Raw genomic sequence first — 8,536 nt, forward strand, 5'->3', positions numbered from 1 at the left:
CCTTAATACCTTTTTGCCTATTTCTGCATATCCAACTGTTAGCAATGTTTCCACTCCAGCATGATATAACATATTTGCTATTTGTTTTCCGTCTTTTTGAGTTGTCATTTTAATGTACTAAATTTAATTAAATTCAAAAGGATCAATTTCTTTCTTTTGTTTTTCTGGTTTTGTTATTTCTTTAATCATTCTTTCTGGTGTCTTACTTTGGTTGTAAAAAAACAATCCCAATCCAACAATACTTATAGAAAAAAGTACAAATTTATAATCAACTAGGGAACTGGAGTGTTTCTCAACCGAAGGAATATGTTCGTTTGATTCATAATCTGTTTCTGTATCAGAATCTTTTGTTATTTGTTTGATTTTTGAATTTTCTTTTTTTAATTTTTCCACTTCTTTTTTTCTCAATTCTGCATTTCTTATTCTTACTTCTGCACCTTTCTTACCAGCAGCTACTCTTTTTGGGTCTTTTGGTTTGGGTTTTTTAAATACTTCTTTTTGTTCAGGATTTTCATTCATCATTTTTTATGTCATTTTTTTCATCTTTTTTTTGGAAATCGAGCGAAGCGAGTGGTTCGATATGTCTTGCTGTTGTTAATATTGCAGTAAAAGGAGCAAGATACATTCCATATCTATAGTACAGTTCACAACATGTATTAGTTAAAGCATTATTGATAAAAGGATCTTCCTCTAAGTCTTGTATCAAAATTGGTGGATTAACAACTTTGAAAAACTTTGATACACCCATAACATATAAATTTATAAAAGAGTTTCCTAATGTCTTGGTCATACTAGCTCCCAATCTTGCTTCATATTTGCAGTATAGTTTGTTTATTTGTTCTGTTGTCATTTTATCAATATCTGACAGTTGTAATTCTTTACCCAGATATTGTTTACTACTCCCACCAGCAACAACAGCTGATAATCTTTCGCGTTTTTTTTCTTGAAGGGAACCGTTCACTTCGTTCGCTTCATCATCAATATTTATGTGTTCCACAATTTGCTCACTTAATAATTCTTCAGCATTCATTTTATACGTTTCAAAAAACGGATATAATTTATTTTTAACTTTAAAAAAATTAAATACAACATATCCAACCAATGATAAGACTGCAGTGTTTGTTGCAATTGTTAGTATTTCCAACAGCATTGCTTTTTTTATTGCTTATTTTTGGTTAAATTACTTAAGAATTACTTATTTTGGTTAAATTACTTAAGAATTACTTAAGCATTACTTAAGAATTATTTTGCTTATTTTGGTTAAATTACTTAAGAATTACTTATTTTGGTTAAATTACTTAAGAATTACTTAAGCATTACTTAAGCATTACTTAAGCATTACTTGAGAATTGCTAAAAAAAATCAATTAAGTAACCAATAATCAGTAGGTTGATCTGTCTTTAATATTAATTTACGATGTTTCTTTTTTTTAAGTTCTTCCTTTATTCTTTGTCTTTCTTCCAAAGTAGGAATAACATCATTTTCTCTTAGACAATTATCAAAACTATCTCTATCTTTTGTGTAGAACATGCATAACCATTTTGTTTGTTCTCTTAAATCTTTTAAAACAGAGTTGTATCTCTGTGAAATGACCCACACTGATTGTTCCGCATGTCTTCCTGAAAATGCAAGCTCGGACAGCATATCTTTTTTCTTTGTTAGTTCTTTTGTTGCACTGCAGTCATCAATGATATATAATGTTGGATGACCAGCATATTTTTTAAAGAACATTCTTAGTAGTTCTTGTAGCTTCTCTTCTTTATAAAGGGAACCGTTCGCTTCTCTCACTTCAACAATAGGATTAACAATTATTAAATTTTTTGTTTTTGGTTTTCTAACATCACCAATCCATTCACGATTTTTGTATGCTTTGTTCCATTGGATGGTTGGACAAAGTATGACTATATATTTGAAAACTCCACTATATTCTTTTTCTAATAAATCAAGAACAAACTCTGTTTTTCCACATCCTGTTTGTCCACATATAATAGCACAATGGGGATATTTTGGTAATTCATAAAGGGAATCGGAGTGTATCTCTTCCATTTTTAAAGGGGAACCTCTAGTAATTAACTTCTTTAAATCTTCCATCTTCAAAACTAATTTGTGCATCTTGTATAACAAACAGATAAACATTTATTAATTTATTTGCTCCTGCTGTTTTAGTTATTTGGATAGTAATACCTTCAGAAGCATTTTCAATTCTTCTACCTGAACCGTGTAACGAATTGTCATCTGTTGAACGTAAATCTAACCATAATGCATAATTAGTTGTAAGATATTTTTCTAATGTTGTATAGGATAAATTTAAATCCTTTAAAACTTCTTCTGTTGTTTTATTTCTTTTTGAATTTAAAGCAAAGAATTTATTTATTTCATCCCATTGTTGATATGCTTTCATTCCTTGACTGTATAGTTGATTTGGAACACCTTCTATTGTCATTTCTACTTTTGTTATGTTAGGATTATAATAAGTTTCGGTACTTGTTCTTTCAGGATCTTCGAACAACATTAGAATTCCTTTCATACTTCTAGCTGGAACATTTAAATTTATATTCCACAATGTATCAGATTTGTTTTTGGTTATTTTTCTATGTCTTAGTATTCTATCGTACAAAATAACCATCTTACCATTAACTTGTTGTCTTATCTGCCTTGCTAATTCTGCATCAGTAACCATATCAAATTCTAAACAAATGTTTTTGATTGTATAACTTGCAGATGTATCTGTTGATTTAATAACATTGCTATAATTATTAAATGTAAGTTCATATTCAAGTCTATCACCAAGACCTGCTTGATAAAAAGGCATATGAGTTTCTAATAGTTCAAAATCAAGTGGGATACAAAATCTTGCACCATATGCAGTTGCAATTGCTTCATCGCCTATGTCTGATGCTTTATCATCCGCGCCAACTCTGTGTTTTAACATGTTTGTTTCACCAATACCTTGGTATGCCATATTTAAACGTTCAGATGTAGATTTCCATAAATCAACATAACAATGATAAATATCACTATCATCAATTGACATAATTTCATTTCCACTTATACGAATTGTTGTTTTTTTAACTATTGTTCTTCCTATGTTTTGATATATAGTTGCATTGTCGTCTGTAGATGTGAGTTCTATTTCAAATGCCAATCTGGCTGTTCCAGGAACAATAACATCATTATTGCTTAGATTGGGGAATCTCACTAATAGCTGTTGATTTTGATCAATAGTTGAAGGATTATTTGTTATTGATACACTTTGACGAATACCTTTCACACCACGGGGTTCTCTTATTTTTCTGTAAGGATTTAATTTGTTTCCGTATGCCGACATTTTTAAGGATTAAATTTGTTATAAAAATAATTCAATTACCACTGATACTAGAGTATTGATACATGTAGAATTATCACTCTCACTAACAAACCCTATAATATCTCCAGCCTTAACTTCAAAAGGTATATTAAAGTTATGATAACTGTGTGTGTCACCATTACTTAAACTTATTCCGTAACTATATGTCTTATAATTATTAACAGTTATCATAACATCTATATTATCTGAGTTTGTTCTTAAACTTACTAAACTAATACCCAATATTTGTCCTGGAAAGTTCATTACATAATAACCACCACCACCATCACCAAAATTAAACTTTTGTCTTGCATGTAATGGACCATCAATTCCAGCATTTATACTTATTATTTTTCTGTCTGGTTTATTTTTAATATTACCAACTATATTTTCAACATTTAAAACTCTGATGTTTAGGGCAGAGACACCCCGTTGTAAATGTTTATCCTTAGTATCCCTTGTTCGAAGTTCACTCTTCATATTTAATATTTCCTTTTTTATTTCCGATGTATCTACGTTTTTTTTTTGACACCAAGTATGCTCATTTTATTAAATAAATTATATAACTTCTAAAACACAATTAATTGGTAAATGATTAATTATCTTGTTATTATTTTCATCTCTTATTTCTAATTTCAATTCTGTTATAACATCATTTACTAAACACTTATATTCCGGATGCTCAAATCTCGCTGTTATAACTTCACCAAACTCTTTATTCTCGACTGGAATAACAGCCAATAATGTACTTGGCTTACCATCAAGATAATTATGAGAAGTGCTAACTTGTTCCAAATGGATATATAATGATTTATGGATAGCAAAATCCACAAATTTGTTTCCATAATGTAATTCATTAGGTTCAAATTTACGTTTATTATTAAATCCTAACATATTTCCCAAACCCTTACTTATCTTTAACTCAGTAGTAGTGTTTAATGAAGCGATACCATTTGCTTCATTTACGGATAATACAATATTTTCTTTTTGAAATTCATCCACTATTTGTTGAAAACTATAATAACCATTCATAATCCTTTGTTGTTCCTCTCCGGTTTTTGTTATAAACCCATGATAAACATTATACCAACCTATACTGTATCTTATAAATTTCAAACCAATACGTTTATTTCCATTTCTGTTATTTATGTATTGTTCTAAGTTTATTGTATTATCAATATTTGAAATAGTATGAAACATTTTTAATATAAAAAAATGATAACAAAAGAATTTAAATATAATCCTAATGTTTCATATAATCCAGGTATTAAATATTCTGAAAAAGATCATCAATTAAAAACAAATCTTGTAAATCAAACAATATTTGTAAATCAAAAAGAGAACTTTAAAACATCTTTTCCTGATTTATTTCAAAACTATCAAAATCCACCAATACATACTAATGAACCATGGAATACATGGATTCATTCTTCTTTTGATTGGTGGCAATGCCAGTTAAATTTTGCAGTTTGGTGTGCAAGTACAGGGTGTGGTGTTTCTTATAATGATCATATACAAAATACTTCGCTTGACGCAAATCTTACAAAGTCTTTTTATATGTTTCATTTATATTATTGCATTGCAAGAATGTTAAAAGAACTTAAATCACCTTTACCAACAGATTCTTCTTTCTGTTATTACAAGAACCCATATGACAAAGCTGCATACCAGAAATTATGTGATGAATTTAATATTTCTCCAAATACAGATTGGAGACAAAAACTAGAATCATCATGTCAAGGATTAGGAAGTTTTGAGCAATATTATAAACCAAGTGGTGAATATAGACAAAATCATAAAAAGGATGGTCCATTCTTTAATATTCGTGATACAATTTATCATGAAAAAGATATAAGTATGGCTTGGACAACATTTATTTTAGATAAATCAGAAGGTTTTACACGAGCAGGTATTGAACGTATTAATGAAAGTATTAAAATTTGCGTATGGGCTTTGTTGGGTGCTCAATCTCAAACAAAAACAGAAATTTTAAAAGTAGGAACAGGATTTGATGCACAAAAACAATTCTTAGCAAATGTACAAGATGTTATTAATAGTCCTATTGATTTACCCACTCAGATATCAAATTATCAAAATGTTTTAAAATACGCAAGAAGCAAAGTTGATTATGCTTATGGACTTGGTTTATATATGTCTCCCAGTGATATGGTTTTACAAATTGGAACTATTGTTGGTTATAATAATAAAATTATAATTGCAACAGAAAATCAAACACTTGGGTTTAATGATGATTTAAATAATAAAAATTTTGATCATGTTGATTTTAAACCAAAAGAACCTGTAAAACCACAAGAACCTATAAAACCTGAAAAGCCTAAAGAACCAAAAATAGATCCAATAAAAAAAATTGAACATGAAGATCATGAAGATAATAAACAAGCAATAATATTTGTAAGTATTGTAATAGGATTTACAGCACTTTATTTTTTAAAATAATCTCTAGCAGCAGTAAACAATAAACTAACAACTAAAATAAGCAATGCCCATAAGTTGTTTGCAAACCAATTTACTACGTCTTTTGTTGCAGACAATAACCAAGAAACAATAGAACCTATAATACCTGGTAATGCAGCTGCTAATTTTCCTGCAAGAAAAGATAATAATTTTCCAAGATTTTTTAATTGTTTTTTTATCCAGTCTTGTACACCACCACCTTTTGATGGAGGAGAAGGAGCAGGAGAAGGAGAACCAGTAAATGCCTCAACAATAACACCAATAATCATTCCAAAAGCAGTTAAAACACTAACTATTGTTATTCCTTGTTCTCTGAATAATGTTCTTATTCTTTCACCTAATGTTTTGTCTTCGTTTAACATTTTATGTATTGTTTGTTTAAATCTGTTCACTTGACTACGTAGTTTCTCTTTATTAATATTAATTACTTCTAGTCTTGCACTTCTCTCAGATTCTAACTCTCTTATTCGACTACTTATTCTATCTACTTGAAATTCATCATTGTCTTCTTTAGCTTGTTCTAATTTGGTATTTTCTTTTGCTAAGTCTTTATTTGTTTCATTCAGTTTTGTTAATTCATTTGCAATCTCTTCTTTTACTGATGTCATTGCACTGATTATACCATCCATCTCTCTTTTTGTCATATATGTTTGTGTTTCTTCATTTATGTAAGATGTTCCTTGTTCAATAAATGAAGTTTCTATTTCTTTCACATGTGTTTCTTCATTACTTGCTATTTCTAATAATTCTTGTCCTTCTTGTTGTGTAGATATTTCTTGTAATGGAATTTCTATATAATCGAGTTCACGAATTGGTACTTTTATCGTTCTTTGAAAATCTTGAAAATCTGCTCTAGCTTCTCTTAAATTATCAGATATTTTAAAATCATCTACACCTAAAACATCCCTGACAAAATTAACACCGTATTCTTTTTGAAGAGTGCTAAATTTATAAAACTTTAATACTCCTTTTTTAAAATATGTTAATGCAATATTATTACCTTTTTCATCTTTTACATATAATATTTGGTTTCCTTTATAATCTTCTCTAACTAAAAAACCTATTTCACTACGTGTTGTTTCACCATTATTTTTATAAAATTGTTTAATCATTTTTTTTATAGTTTCTTTTTTACGAATTTTAGCATCATTTTCTGATAAAGCTCTTGAATTTTCAAATTCATTATTTATATAATTTTGAAACTCTTCATCATCATCATTATCCATTAATGGTGTTTTTTCTTCATCATCATAATCATCATCATCATAATCATCTATTTTAAACTCATAACCCCCTTCTGCCATTTTTAATTAAATAAAATAAAAATGCCATTTTTAATTAACCAAATATATCTGTTAATAAACAATAAAAACTACCTGTTAATATTAATTTTTCTACTAACAAAAAGATATTTGAATATTTAAATTCATTATCAACCATTATTTGTAGATTTTCTATAATTTTATCTTTTTGTTTTTTTGTAAGTCCATTTATTTTCGCTTGACGCTCTTCTTCTTCATCTGAAGAATCTTCTTGTTCTAAAATATATTGAATTGTTTTTTTAGCGCATTTCGATTTTTCAGTTTCCATTTATTTAATAAAAAAATCACCCTGTGTCTAAAAAATCGATTCATAGTTTGGTGGATTTTCCCTAAGGGGAATAGAAGAAATTATAACTTTATTTATAAAAATTATAGATTTTCCATTTTTTTTTTTATTTCGTTTCTTACTCTATTTTCTGTTTCTTCTATAAGTTTTTTTCTTTCATCTTCTCCTAAAGTAGTTAAACTTTTTCCTTTTAGGAAATTTTCCATTTTTCCTTTTTGGGAATTTTTTTTCATTTCATTAAATTTTTCTTGCTCTTCTAAAATAAGTTTAAATTCTTCTTCACTTATTTTGTTGTCAGTTAAAGACCTAGAAATTAAATCTTTAATACTATTTAATTTACATTCTGCTAAAGTTTTTATTTCGTAATGTTTTTTAGCTTTTAAAGTAAGCTTTCTTCTTATTAATTTTATTACACCACCAATACTTCCGCATGCGACTGCTGTTATTTGTAAAGGTAATAAAATAGGAATAGCAATACCTATACCTGCAGAAATAACTGATGCTGAAATTAAAGTTGTATCTATTCCATCTGTAAAGTTTACTCCTCTTTTATATTTTTTATATAAAGAATTTCTTTTGTCTCTTTCAATTTTTAAAGAATTTTCTATTTCCGAAATTTTTTGTAATCTAAAGTTTTGTCCATCTTCTATAGGTAATTCTGGATATAAATCAGGAGCTGTAGGTTGTTTCATTTTTTAAAGTAAAAATTGATTTTTTTTTTTTTTCTCTTAAATCCCACAGAATTTTTTCTCTGCCTGTTATCCCGGTTTTTTTTTTGGGAGTAAGAAAATTTGGTGTTTTTTGGGGTGTTTTTTTGCTTTGTTTTATATGAAAATTTAGGGCTCTTTTACTTGAAATGAGGGTAATTTTTTGGGGGTCAAATTTTTTTTTTTTGGAGGGGGGGATGCTGGAGTCGTTCAAGTACTATACTACTCCCCTTAGGGAAAAAAATAAGTTTTATAAAAAACCCCAGGATTAAGGTTTTGGTGTGCTCTTTACAAAAAAATTTTTTTATTTTTTTATGGGGGGTATAAATACAAAGTGTGTTTTTTTTTCTTCTTAATTTTGAAGTTAAAAATCACACAAAAATGTTGGTAAAATTTTTAT

The sequence above is a fragment of the Mytilus edulis genome, chromosome 1 (assembly GCF_963676685.1).
Source record: "Mytilus edulis chromosome 1, xbMytEdul2.2, whole genome shotgun sequence".
Taxonomy (NCBI): domain Eukaryota; kingdom Metazoa; phylum Mollusca; class Bivalvia; order Mytilida; family Mytilidae; genus Mytilus; species Mytilus edulis.